This window comes from Bacillus rossius, unplaced genomic scaffold (assembly GCF_032445375.1).
Source record: "Bacillus rossius redtenbacheri isolate Brsri unplaced genomic scaffold, Brsri_v3 Brsri_v3_scf353, whole genome shotgun sequence".
In the NCBI taxonomy this organism is placed as follows: domain Eukaryota; kingdom Metazoa; phylum Arthropoda; class Insecta; order Phasmatodea; family Bacillidae; genus Bacillus; species Bacillus rossius.
This window is the reverse complement of record NW_026962539.1, coordinates 26,507-40,437: the sequence shown is the minus strand read 5'-3', so window position 1 is coordinate 40,437 and position 13,931 is coordinate 26,507. Positions and strand designations below refer to the sequence as shown.

At 46.4% G+C, this 13,931-nt stretch overlaps 3 non-coding genes and 4 pseudogenes across 3 annotated transcripts; all 7 read left to right on the top strand.

Moving 5' to 3' along the window:
• Positions 1–5,107: 5,107 nt before the first annotated feature.
• On the top strand, positions 5,108–5,286 carry LOC134544283 (U2 spliceosomal RNA; annotated as a pseudogene).
• A 656-nt stretch (positions 5,287–5,942) lies between these two features.
• On the top strand, positions 5,943–6,107 carry LOC134544304 (U2 spliceosomal RNA; annotated as a pseudogene).
• Positions 6,108–6,517: 410 nt separating this feature from the next.
• On the top strand, positions 6,518–6,710 carry LOC134544278 (U2 spliceosomal RNA). The gene has a single exon (XR_010077657.1). It is a non-coding gene; the product is annotated as a U2 spliceosomal RNA (small nuclear RNA).
• Positions 6,711–7,366: 656 nt separating this feature from the next.
• On the top strand, positions 7,367–7,531 carry LOC134544303 (U2 spliceosomal RNA; annotated as a pseudogene).
• Positions 7,532–7,941: 410 nt separating this feature from the next.
• Positions 7,942–8,134, top strand: LOC134544277 (U2 spliceosomal RNA). The gene has a single exon (XR_010077656.1). It is a non-coding gene; the product is annotated as a U2 spliceosomal RNA (small nuclear RNA).
• A 656-nt stretch (positions 8,135–8,790) lies between these two features.
• Positions 8,791–8,955, top strand: LOC134544301 (U2 spliceosomal RNA; annotated as a pseudogene).
• Positions 8,956–9,365: 410 nt separating this feature from the next.
• On the top strand, positions 9,366–9,556 carry LOC134544289 (U2 spliceosomal RNA). Its single transcript, XR_010077662.1, has one exon. It is a non-coding gene; the product is annotated as a U2 spliceosomal RNA (small nuclear RNA).
• Positions 9,557–13,931: the final 4,375 nt, after the last annotated feature.

Genomic DNA, 13,931 nt, shown 5'->3' with positions numbered 1-13,931 from the left:
AGACTGCAGGACCGGTTCGCCGGGTGATGCGCCAGCCTGGAGCGCAACCTGGGGTGCAACCCACCGTGATGCAGGTTGCCGGGGTCCCGATCGCCGCACTCGCTGAGGGCGACACGTATCGTCACCTGGGTGTTTCGACAGGTTACCGGAATGCCCAGTCGCCCGAGCAAGAAGTGGAAGCCATGGGGGCAGATCTCGACAAGATCCACGCCAGTCTCCTCGCCCCCTGGCAGAAGATCAACGCAGTCTCGACATTCCTCCAGTCGAGGCTGCAATTCATCTTGAGGGGAGGCCGCGTCAGGAAAGCTGTGGTGACGCGGTTCGACAAGAAGATGAAGAAGTACTGCAAGGAGTGGATGCACCTCCCCTTGCGTGCCACTCCGCTCATCGTCCCACGCCCCCAACGCATGAGGGGGGAGCTGGTCTCCTCCCACTCGCAGACATGTGTGACTTGGCCACGGTCACGCATGGCTACAGGCTCCTGACGTGCAAGGGACCCTGACGTAAAAGACTTGGCGTGGGCCAGCTTGTTCCAGACAACAAAGCAGAAGCTGGGCAAGCAGGAAATTTCGAAAGATGACATGGTGGGGTTCCTCAACGGGGGAGGACCGAGGGCGAGTTCAACCGTGATGGTGGCGCCCTGGGGAACCACTGGGACCTTCACACGAAGTGCAGGAAGGCGCCTCAAGAAGAGCACAGGAACGAAATGGCGCTGGAGTGAGGAGCTCCAGGAGGTCCAGATGGAAATCCCCGCACCTGAAAGTGCCCGCGGGGCCGCATCCTGGTCGGTCCCGGGGCACGCTCCCAAGTCTACCGGCGTCTGGCCACGGCCCGGCGCCAGGAGTACAGAAGGAGACTCGTGGCCCTTCCAGATCAGGGGAAGGCCATGGAACCGGTCTCCCGGAACCCCGCCAGCTCCCACTTCCTCCGGGATGGCAAGTTTACTCGCTTCGCAGAATGGCGCTTCATTCACAGGGCACGTCTCAACGTGGTGCCCCTGAATGGAGCTCTGCGAGGACCAGCGAGGAACAAGATGTGCCGGCGGTGTCTTCACCCCAACGAGACGCTGCCGCACGTCCTCAACCACTGCGGCCGCCACTCCGCCGCCTGGCAGCACCGCCACAACTCGGTGCTGCACAGGCTGGCCGCTGCCATCCCGAGGGACCCGGGCGTGGAGGTGCGGGTGAACCGTGCCGTGCCCCACACCGGGTCCTTGCTCCGTCCTGACCTGGTGGTCGTGGACGAGCCCAGGAAGAAGATCTCCATAGTGGATGTCGCGGTCCCGTTCGAGAACCGGAGCCAGGCTTTGGATCTCGTGCGGACCACAAAGACGACGAAATACCAGGGGTTGGCAGACACACTGACTGCGCAGGGCTACACAGTTTTCAACGAGGCCCTCGTTGTCGGGTCCCCTCGGATCCTGGGACCCGTGCAACGACTACGTCCTCCAGCAGTTACGTGTCCGCTGGAGGTACGCACGGAAGATGCGGCACCTCATGGTGTCTGACGTCATCAGGTGGTCCCGTGACATCTACACCGAGCACGTCACGGGCCACCGTCAGTACCAGGTGGAGGCGCCGCCTGCCAACCCGCAACCAGTCCCAGACCAGGCCCCCGCAGTCCGGGGTCGTGGCCGTGGGAGAGGACAAGGTGGTCGTCGACCAAGGGGCAGACCAGGACCACAACCATGATGTGGGCCCCGGGCGCTGGAGCCGCGGTGCCCGCAACACCGTGGTTCGTGCCCCAACAATCGGCCACTCGGCGCCGCACCGCTGGGGGCACCAGCCCCCCACCGTTGGACCACCGGTGGAAGGGGGGGGACCTGAGAGCCCCCCCGACGAAAAACAGAAGTGCTGCCGGAGCGCACCAGCGCTCCACCGTTGGACCACCGGTGGAAGGGGAGGGGACGCAGGTGCCCCTCCCCGCTGAACACAGAAGTAGATGGCCATGGAGGCACCAGCCTCCCCACCGTTGGATCACCGGTGGAAGGGGGGACTTGTGAGCCCCTCTGCAGAAAACTGAAGCAGAGGCCCGAGTGCCCCAGCACTCCGCCGCGGGATCAGCGTGGGAGCAGGGTGCCTGTCCGGGCCCTGTCGTGTGCCAATGTGTGTTTGTGTGCGGACGTCTAAGTGTTGGACCGATAATGTTGTGGTTGGACCCCTAGATTTAGTTGACGAGGACGCTTTTGCCCCCCACCCTACCAGGAAGTATCAATCATGCCTGAATGCCATCATTGTTCACACTTGCAATCTCCACCACGCAATAATAATATCTACCTATTTTACACCACAGTTAAATTTGCCACTGTTCCTGCTTCCACAATAGTCATGCACCATTAATAGCCACCCCAGCACAACACCACACCTAACTCACAATTAAAATAGAGCCACACACGTTTAATAACAATAATTTCCCTATGAATTTGTAAACTTAATAGCACATATGCAGCCACTGCCATAAAAAAGAAATAAAACACCAGTCACCTAATATAATGCACTCCCCATAGAGCCACATGCGGTCACTAACTATAATTCCCCCTGACATTGTAAACTTTCCTAACATTTTTGTCTCCAGCACAATAACGTACAATTAATATAACAGCAACAACAGACACCTAAAATAAATCACTCCTCGGTTTAATAATAACAAACTTCTTCTAATACCATATATACAAACCACTAGTCAAAATAGCACACTTTCAACCTCTAACTTATTAATTAAAATGCCACACAATAACCCAAGCACTTGTAACTCTTAGTAAACATCACCACAAAACTAATTACACATGTATGACCCGCCTTACTCTCAATATTGTTAAACTCACCTAAACCCACCCGTCGTAACATCACTCCCCAGTTTAATGATTTATTTTCTCCCATCCCCAATAATAACAATTAACCTGAATCTCCCCCTCTCAACACACTTCAATCTGCCTCTGCTTCTAAAATAGTCATGCATCATTAGCAGCCACCTCACCACAACTCAACACCTAAATCACAATTAAAATAGAGCCATATGCATTTAATTACAATAATTCCCCCCTGACCTAGTGCACCTGCTTAACACTGCCATAAAACACAAATATAAAACAACAGCATCACCAGACACCTAAATAAATCACCCCTCAGTTCAATAATTTCAAACTTCTTCTAATCCCATATACAAAAACCACTAGTAAAATAGCACACTTTTAACCTCTGACTTACTAAATCAAATGCCAAATAATATCCCAAACACTTGTAACAAATAGTAAACACTACCACACAACTAATTACATTTGAACATCCTACCTAACACACAATACAGTAAAATTCACCTAAACCACCCATCGTAGCATCACTTTCAAAACTAATGACTTTCTCCTCTCCCCAATAATAAAAACAACATTCAACCTAAAACAACCCCTTTCAAGAAACTGCAATCTAATTTTCCCTGGTAAACAATACTATCTAAATAGTCTAAAACAATCATTTCTTTTAAATTGTTATTATTTGTTACTTCTGAACAGCTTGCCCCCTCCATCTGAGATATTTTAAGTTTGTGGGTGTTAGACACCTTGTGTAGTTTATTAAAACTTATGTATTCTACAATGATGTTACTTAAGGTTTGCAGGTGTTAGACACCTTGTTTTCCATCAATACTCTGCACAATGTCTAATATTTAAAAGTTTTCAGCCCAGAGCTTCACTCCACATATAACATCATTACTTGAAATATCTTAAGTTTGCAGGTGTTAGACACCTTGTATAACGCTTCGTGCGAGCTCTTCTAGCAAAAATTTAATTTTTTTATTTTTTTATTTTTCATTAATTTTCTTTTTCAGTGCTATGTATGTTTCTCTTTTCTCTTACAGGTTTGATCATTATTTAAGTTTGTGAGGGTTAGACCCTCTGTATAATTTTTATTTCTCTGCTGTGTATCTTCATTCATTTCCTTTCCCAAGTGTAACATGAAGTATTTAAGGCATGCTTAGATTTGCAAAGTTGAAGGCCAGTGCCAAAGTCTGTTCTCAACCTTAACTTCTACTTCTCAACAGCAATAACTGAATGCTTGTTTACAAGATTTATCCTTGCATTGGCTACTATGCCAATTTAACATCTAGCATCTGTGGTAGGAAGGCCCCCAAGTGTGTGTGCGGGACTGACCTGAGGTGACTGGGTGGTAAGGGTCTGTCATGAGCAGGCCTTTAGTGCCCCTAAGGCTGCCACCCTTTTTACTTTCAATTTATCTGGTGCTTGTTCTTTGTAATAATGCATGGCCACAACAACTGGCACTTCTACATTAATGTTTAAATTCACTCCCCTAACTATCATAAATCTTAAAGAGGAGTGGGAAATACACCCCTGCCCAGGCCTGGTCTTGCACACAACAGGGATTGTGCACAAACTGTAGGCCAGCATTCAGAACCTAATTACAGTCAGGTTAACCATTAGGCTCCCGCCCTCATCGTGTCATTCCTCGGAGTGATGCGGTGGGGGCGGGGGGGCCACGGCGTATAGGGCCGTACCCTGGCTGGGGCGGCACCGCGTCGTGGCTTGTAGGGACTTCAATACCTTCTGGTGTCCATGTTTGGTTGGTCTCTCTGAGGCCGGCCAAGTGTGCATGCCCTAATAGCTTGTTAGGAGAGCAGTATGGAGGCACTGTGATGTAGAGGGTGGGGGGCAGCCATAGCTGGGTTTCTTTGGGGCAGGCAGCCTGCCCATTAAACTAAAATATCTTAAGTAACTTCAGGAGGGGCTACTCCCCGGAGTAAATTTAGTTGTGGTAAAAGTGCATATGTGTGTTTAATTATTTAAGGACCGCGGGGAGCTAGGCTCCTTGTTCGTGAATATTTTATATCTTAAGAGGGTTTTTGTTTTCTTTTCTTGCAACAGACTAGTTCTGTTTTAACGTAACTTCTTTCTTTTAGTCTAGTTAGTGACTTGCGGGGACTAGTTCCCCTTTTAACGTAACTTCTTACCTCCCGCCTTTGAGGGAGGGAACCGGCCCCAGGGGCACGGTGGGATTAGTTTCACTTTAATTCTCCCATAATCTTTGGTTTTCCGGGCGCTAGGTGCCCCTTTTTCCATTTCCTAATATGTGTTTTTAATATTGTAAAGGGTTTTGAGATATTGCTAATAAATAGCTTTCAAATCTGTTCTTATCAGCTTAATATCTGATACGTCCTGCATCGCAGGACCAGAATATTAAACTGATTTTTGGAACAGGGCGGAGTGCTAGGGGCTTGCCCCACCTCCGCCGCGGGTTGGCCCGGTATTGCAGTACCACCGGGATCGGCCCACCACAAAATGTAATAAACTTTAAGTTTGTTTTAAATGTAATAAACATTGTTACCAACTTGTAAGAATGGATGATAGTGAAAAATTGATTGTTGTAATGTAATGTGCCCAAGTGCAGAGACAATACAGAAAAGTCGTGTGTACATTCAACAAATGAAGAGGAAGAGAAAGCTGATCCAGTAGGTGCTGCCAGGGGCGGCCGAACAGGAACTACAAGGATGCCCAAGGGACGAACTTGGAATGCGAGAACATGTAGGAACTTAGCAATTTTGTGTGCAGAATAATAGGAATTAATTATTTTATTTTATCATACAATGTAGTGCTTGTTGTGAATGTTTAATAAATTTAGCTGTGTGAGAAAAAATTCAATATAATTAACAATTAGGCAGTGTTAAATGATAATAATGATGATGTATTGAAAATGTATTTTGTCATGTCGATGCGTGAGTTTATGTAAGTGTGTGGTTAAGGCTTGTTGTGAAACCTTTTATTACTATTATTGTTATTCATTACTCATGTTAATATTTGTATGAATTGTATTGACTTTTTTTTATCTGTTGAACTACATGTGTTTGGTTAATGGAGTTTTACAATGTGCAATATTAATTTTGATGTGTATTTTAAGGGATGTTTCTCGGCCTTTCGGCTAAGATCAGAGTGTAGTATCGCTTCTCGGCCTTTTGGCTAAGATCGAAGTGTAGTATCTGCGATTCTTCTACACTTTGTCTTGGCAGCATTTTTTGTGACGGATTGCCCCCGGACCTGGTCCGGGGAGTGCGATTGACCCTGCTGGCCACTGCCTAGTGCATGCCAGCATGGGGGCACATTGCTTAGGCAACGTTAAATATCTGTTTAGATAAAATTATATTGACAATTAAAATGTAATGTATAAAGTCAACTCTCCCATGAGAATCATTCTTGCCTTATTGAAACTGCAGTTAATCTAAGGGACCAGCTTGTGCTGCAGCAAGTGGAAAGTACGGTAATTGTAAGAGCGTTGTTATGGATATACCAAGTTTTTTGTTTATTGCTGGTGAATAGTGATTCATTTGGATTGTAATACCTCGTGTCACTGTATTGAAGATATTATCAATGTACAGACCATGCTTGTGCATGTGTGGTGTAGAGTATGACGGCTCGTCGAAAGTGTACAGTCGTTTATGGAAGTCAGTAGACCTTGTTATAGCATTTGATTTAGTAATAGGGAGCCCATATAGCTCCTGGTTCATTAGGATTGTTATCGCTTCTCGGCCTTTTGGCTAAGATCAAAGTGTAGTATCTGTTCTTATCAGCTTAATATCTGATACGTCCTGCATCGCAGGACCAGAATATTAAACTGATTTTTGGAACAGGGCGGAGTGCTAGGGGCTTGCCCCACCTCCGCCGCGGGTTGGCCCGGTATTGCAGTACCACCGGGATCGGCCCACCACAAAATGTAATAAACTTTAAGTTTGTTTTAAATGTAATAAACATTGTTACCAACTTGTAAGAATGGATGATAGTGAAAAATTGATTGTTGTAATGTAATGTGCCCAAGTGCAGAGACAATACAGAAAAGTCGTGTGTACATTCAACAAATGAAGAGGAAGAGAAAGCTGATCCAGTAGGTGCTGCCAGGGGCGGCCGAACAGGAACTACAAGGATGCCCAAGGGACGAACTTGGAATGCGAGAACATGTAGGAACTTAGCAATTTTGTGTGCAGAATAATAGGAATTAATTATTTTATTTTATCATACAATGTAGTGCTTGTTGTGAATGTTTAATAAATTTAGCTGTGTGAGAAAAAATTCAATATAATTAACAATTAGGCAGTGTTAAATGATAATAATGATGATGTATTGAAAATGTATTTTGTCATGTCGATGCGTGAGTTTATGTAAGTGTGTGGTTAAGGCTTGTTGTGAAACCTTTTATTACTATTATTGTTATTCATTACTCATGTTAATATTTGTATGAATTGTATTGACTTTTTTTTATCTGTTGAACTACATGTGTTTGGTTAATGGAGTTTTACAATGTGCAATATTAATTTTGATGTGTATTTTAAGGGATGTTTCTCGGCCTTTCGGCTAAGATCAGAGTGTAGTATCGCTTCTCGGCCTTTTGGCTAAGATCGAAGTGTAGTATCTGCGATTCTTCTACACTTTGTCTTGGCAGCATTTTTTGTGACGGATTGCCCCCGGACCTGGTCCGGGGAGTGCGATTGACCCTGCTGGCCACTGCCTAGTGCATGCCAGCATGGGGGCACATTGCTTAGGCAACGTTAAATATCTGTTTAGATAAAATTATATTGACAATTAAAATGTAATGTATAAAGTCAACTCTCCCATGAGAATCATTCTTGCCTTATTGAAACTGCAGTTAATCTAAGGGACCAGCTTGTGCTGCAGCAAGTGGAAAGTACGGTAATTGTAAGAGCGTTGTTATGGATATACCAAGTTTTTTGTTTATTGCTGGTGAATAGTGATTCATTTGGATTGTAATACCTCGTGTCACTGTATTGAAGATATTATCAATGTACAGACCATGCTTGTGCATGTGTGGTGTAGAGTATGACGGCTCGTCGAAAGTGTACAGTCGTTTATGGAAGTCAGTAGACCTTGTTATAGCATTTGATTTAGTAATAGGGAGCCCATATAGCTCCTGGTTCATTAGGATTGTTATCGCTTCTCGGCCTTTTGGCTAAGATCAAAGTGTAGTATCTGTTCTTATCAGCTTAATATCTGATACGTCCTGCATCGCAGGACCAGAATATTAAACTGATTTTTGGAACAGGGCGGAGTGCTAGGGGCTTGCCCCACCTCCGCCGCGGGTTGGCCCGGTATTGCAGTACCACCGGGATCGGCCCACCACAAAATGTAATAAACTTTAAGTTTGTTTTAAATGTAATAAACATTGTTACCAACTTGTAAGAATGGATGATAGTGAAAAATTGATTGTTGTAATGTAATGTGCCCAAGTGCAGAGACAATACAGAAAAGTCGTGTGTACATTCAACAAATGAAGAGGAAGAGAAAGCTGATCCAGTAGGTGCTGCCAGGGGCGGCCGAACAGGAACTACAAGGATGCCCAAGGGACGAACTTGGAATGCGAGAACATGTAGGAACTTAGCAATTTTGTGTGCAGAATAATAGGAATTAATTATTTTATTTTATCATACAATGTAGTGCTTGTTGTGAATGTTTAATAAATTTAGCTGTGTGAGAAAAAATTCAATATAATTAACAATTAGGCAGTGTTAAATGATAATAATGATGATGTATTGAAAATGTATTTTGTCATGTCGATGCGTGAGTTTATGTAAGTGTGTGGTTAAGGCTTGTTGTGAAACCTTTTATTACTATTATTGTTATTCATTACTCATGTTAATATTTGTATGAATTGTATTGACTTTTTTTTATCTGTTGAACTACATGTGTTTGGTTAATGGAGTTTTACAATGTGCAATATTAATTTTGATGTGTATTTTAAGGGATGTTTCTCGGCCTTTCGGCTAAGATCAGAGTGTAGTATCGCTTCTCGGCCTTTTGGCTAAGATCGAAGTGTAGTATCTGCGATTCTTCTACACTTTGTCTTGGCAGCATTTTTTGTGACGGATTGCCCCCGGACCTGGTCCGGGGAGTGCGATTGACCCTGCTGGCCACTGCCTAGTGCATGCCAGCATGGGGGCACATTGCTTAGGCAACGTTAAATATCTGTTTAGATAAAATTATATTGACAATTAAAATGTAATGTATAAAGTCAACTCTCCCATGAGAATCATTCTTGCCTTATTGAAACTGCAGTTAATCTAAGGGACCAGCTTGTGCTGCAGCAAGTGGAAAGTACGGTAATTGTAAGAGCGTTGTTATGGATATACCAAGTTTTTTGTTTATTGCTGGTGAATAGTGATTCATTTGGATTGTAATACCTCGTGTCACTGTATTGAAGATATTATCAATGTACAGACCATGCTTGTGCATGTGTGGTGTAGAGTATGACGGCTCGTCGAAAGTGTACAGTCGTTTATGGAAGTCAGTAGACCTTGTTATAGCATTTGATTTAGTAATAGGGAGCCCATATAGCTCCTGGTTCATTAGGATTGTTATCGCTTCTCGGCCTTTTGGCTAAGATCAAAGTGTAGTATCTGTTCTTATCAGCTTAATGATCTAGCCCCGAGAAGTGATTAGTTAAATAACTGTGCTCAAGAAAAGATCGTCGCAGAGGTGTTCGTGCTGTATTCACTCCGGCACGAAACGACCATACTTCCAGCAGTTCCGAGGATGGATCGACTGCTGCTGCGCCTAGGGAGGACATGGGGAACTACATGGAGATAAGGTAGGTGGTAGTCTGGCACTTGTGTTTTGTTTTTAAGTAAGTTCTTGTGGCCATCTTGTTTATTTACTTGTTTTCTTTCTGCAAGCTTTCGGCCATCTTGCATTAATTATTTGAATTTCTATTTGTCTGGCCATTTGTTGTTTGTTTATTTGAATTAAATTCGTTAATCGCGGCCATCTTTTATTGCAAACATTTAAAGTTTAACTGTTACATTTAATTTGTTAATATCTGCATAGCTTTTTGTACCTGTTAAAGTAAAGTAACTACCTATCTCGCCTTTAATTTTCCAAGTGCCAAACTATCACCTAGTAATTCCTGCAACTCAGTGTTTTGTTATGTAAGCCCCATTTCAGGTTCCCGACTGTAACTTGCATTCGTGACTCGTAGCTTTTACTGTTCACCCAAAATAATTTTGTTTATTTAAATTCTTTTTCAGTAATACATTTTTCCGAATAATATTTAGTTGCTTTTCATATATATATTAAATTAGAGTCAATCTTTTTACTGCAGTTCCTATATTTAAATAACCACATTTAATTAATACCTGTACTTGATCTTGCTGTTTAACATTTAACTTCTACCCACAGTCTCGCCCTTGTGTTTGAATTTTTTAGCTCGGGCAAATACCACATTTAATTTTTCCTCAATTTAACTAATACCTTCAAGGCGAGTCGCGTAACTACAGTCGAAGATCGTCGCCCCTAAAGGCCTTTGGAACCCCTTCCCAAGTGTATCTTGTTTTTCTTGAGCCTGTGTAATTGTTTTTGTCCTGTCTCCTGACTGTGTGTGTTCAATGGCCGACAGTCCCTTGTGAATAATCTGTGTGCATCCTATAGTTTCTGTTAAGTTTTTGCCTGTCTCTCAATTTTCCCATATTAATAATTCAATTGTTCAACATTTAAAGTAATTTCTGTATTTATTTTGGCTTAAATTCACTTTGCTCGCGATAATTATATTGCCTTGTGCCCAGGCATATCTAGTGTAATCGTGTTTAATTCTGATTTGAATTCATAACTAGGGGCAGTAAATAATTCCATATTCAGAGATTTAATTTTTCCCATTAATAGTTTCAGTGTATTTTGTCTGCTTAACTTTAAATTCAGTTTTTCGCGACCTCGTGGTTGAGTTATTTAGCGAGGTCGGTCGCCATTTTTCAACTTCCTTCTTCTTCACAGATGCTTCGCATGTGACTTCCTGTTCGTGTCCATGGATATGCACACCAGGGGTTGAGTGTTGTGTTTGTCTTGTGTTTATTGTAATTGTTCAGTGACTTGTTTTTGTGCTTGAATCCGCCATATTGCTTTCTTTCGAATTAGCTAAAATAAATTAAAGTACTATTTATTTCTATATTTACCTTGCTGATTAAATACGCCATATTGTTTTCAGAGTAACTATTAATTGGTAATTAAAGTAATACTTATTGAATATATCTATCTATTATTATTATAATATTTATTTAATTAATTGAATATTCCTTAATTTTCTTGCAGATTTAATATATTTACCTTTTCATTTTTATCCATAGTAATTAACCAATACATCTCAAATCTTGCTGTTGAATCTTTTAACTTAATTCCATTTACATTCTTATAGCATCACCTCAACCATATTTATTTAATTAATTAGTTTCAAGCACCTGTACCTGTCTTATTTGTTTGTATATTTTGTTTCCTTTGTAGTGCTGATCGGTAAGTGAGTAACTGTCTCTTGTCTGTGTTGTGCTAGTATTTGTGTTGCGACTTTTGTAAGTGTTCTGTTGTTGTGTTTTGCTCCTTCCAGCACTCTAGTGTACTTGTGTTGTAAGGCCCAGCCCTTGACACATTTGTACACCCCCCTAGTGTTCCAGAAACCTAGGGCACAACCAGTGACCTTGTAGTGTCTTGAGCCGCCTGTGTAGTTCTTCTCAGGACAGCGAACTGCTCCAGAAGCGGTCGTCGCTTGTCTGTTTACAGCTGCCCAGGAGAAGAGTGCCTGACTCTTAGCCCGGCACTCGGCTTGCCGCTGCACCCCCGGATTTGACTGTTGCTTCTTGGTTTACCAAGTAGCAGCCCCACCGATTGTGACTTGTGATATTTTCTTTTTAGTGGCCTGTACCTGATTAGTTTTAAGTAGAGTTTTATTTACCTTTCAGAGTTTATACTTTAGTAGAGTTCTATATATTGTTAGGTGGTTAATTGTTATATTTTCAGAGTCTATTGTTTCCTTATTTTTCAGGGTACTCTATACATACCCTTAGTGTTATCTTGTTATAAGAGTTTGTATATATTGTTCTTTTACAGATCTAGTTGTTTGCTGCTGTGCGGCTGTGTTGTTCTCTTTTTGTTAGTGTAAGTGTTTTTCAGGATGCCCGTGCGTCCCAGCTTCGTGGCGTTGCCGGCCCCAGAGGAGATCCAGTGCCCTGCGTGTGTGCGGCTTCAGCAGTTCGGGTCTGTCTTCGGACGACTGGCTGATCTGGCGGCGCATGTGCGCCGGGCGCATGACTCTGCGGGGCTATGGTTTCGCTGTGAGATTTGTAGGCCGCACGAAGAGATCCGGTCCCTGAGGGCAGCAAGGCTGCATTTTGAGACGGTGCACCCGGGCCGGGGCATCGAGCCGGCGCTGCCGGAGGCGGATGGTACGGACTCGGATCTCGCGTCTGATGATGAGGAGGAGGATGAGAGGGTTGCCGTTCGGGAGATGGTGTCCTTGGTGCGTGACCCGGGTGAGCCGGGGTGCCTGCGCGTGCCGGTGCCACTACCGGCCGAGTTGACGTGCATCCTCTGTGGGACGCATGGCTTCGGGCTGAGGATCCGGGGGCGGTATTCAGCATGGTCGGACATGTGGAAGCACATGAAGCGACACCACCCAGAGGTGACTGCGGTGGAGTTCCGCTGCAGGTTCTGTGCTTCCGCATTTTCGGGCGCTGGATATCCGCTGAGGGTGGCTCAGAACCACGTTGCCAACGTCCACAGAGCTGAGGTGCGGAGACTCGCGGCACGCCAGGCGCGAGAGGCAGGCCTGGGCGCGCCAGCACGGACTCCACCTGCTCGTGTGGCCCGGCGGGAGGCACGGCGCTCCTCAGATGAAGACGCTGATGATCCGCAGCCCCGGCCGTTGCCGCCGCGGCTGCCGTCTCCGGTGCCTGGTCCCTCCCACCGTCTCTCTCCGCCTGCACGAGAGGAAGGCCAGGAGACATGTGTTGTTTTGCCCCCCAGGAAGAAGAGACGGACATCACCTGGACCCGTCACGCCGGCGCGCGACGATGCAACGGGGAGGGAGGCTTTGTTTCTGTGCCGCAGGAAGAAGCTGTCACTGTCGCTCCGCACGACACCCCTCCCTGGATCACCGGCACCCAAAGGGACTCCGGCACCTGCGCTCCCGCAGGTGACCACCAACGAGGAGGAGGCGGCCCAGCTTCTGTCCAGAATGCTGCCGCTGCACCCGAGGCCATCACCAGGCCCGGCGTGCCGTCCCTCCTATACCGAACGGGAGGATGTCCCAGCGCCGGCGCCGGAGCAGGAGTGCATCGGAGTAGAGGAGGAGAGAGGAGAGGGTCTGCCACCCAGGGACTGGCAGACCGGAGATGCCCCCAGTATGTCTCCTGGGGGAAGCACACCTGAGCAGCGGACTGCACCGGAGTTGCACGTGGTGCCAGCCCACCTCATCAGGTTCCCACTCCTGCACTCGGAGGGAGGAACCCAAACTGATCCAGACCATGATGAGGAGCTGCCAGGAAGATGTGAGATGGGGACGCAGACGGAGGATGACGTCGCCCCAGAGCAGGAGGCTGCCGACGCGGCGGTGCAGGCGGAGGTGCCGGCGCCGGTGGAGCCAACTGTGGGCGTGGTCGGGGGGAGGGTGCGGCCTCCCCCGGCCGCGCGGGAGCTGTCTGGTCCTGGCGTGGGGCTGCCCACCCAGAATGCCCGGGAGGTACGAGAGGAGGTCCCCCGGGCGCGTCACGGCCAGCAGCCCAGGGAGAACCGCCACCAGGTCCGAGGACGCCCAGCAGAGGCGGCAGACCACCAGTCCGCCTCGGAAGACGAAGGAGAAGACGGCGAACCCGAGGTCCGGCCCAGCCAAGTCCAGCTGGAGTGGATGGCTCGGATCTCGGCAGCCGAGGAAGACTGGGAATCCCTGGAGCACGTCTGCGACGAGTACACGGAGTTTGTCGTCGCCCTCAAGGTACGAGAAGAAGAGGGGGGCGCGGCACGTGCTCCAGGGGGTGGCGAAGGAGCGAGGGGTGGCCGGAGAGGGCCCGGCAACCCCGCCCGCCAGCGCAGGCGGCGGCCGGCATTTGCATTTGACGGGGAGGCCGCCGCCAAGATCCAGAAATTGTACAGGGCCAACCCCAAGAAG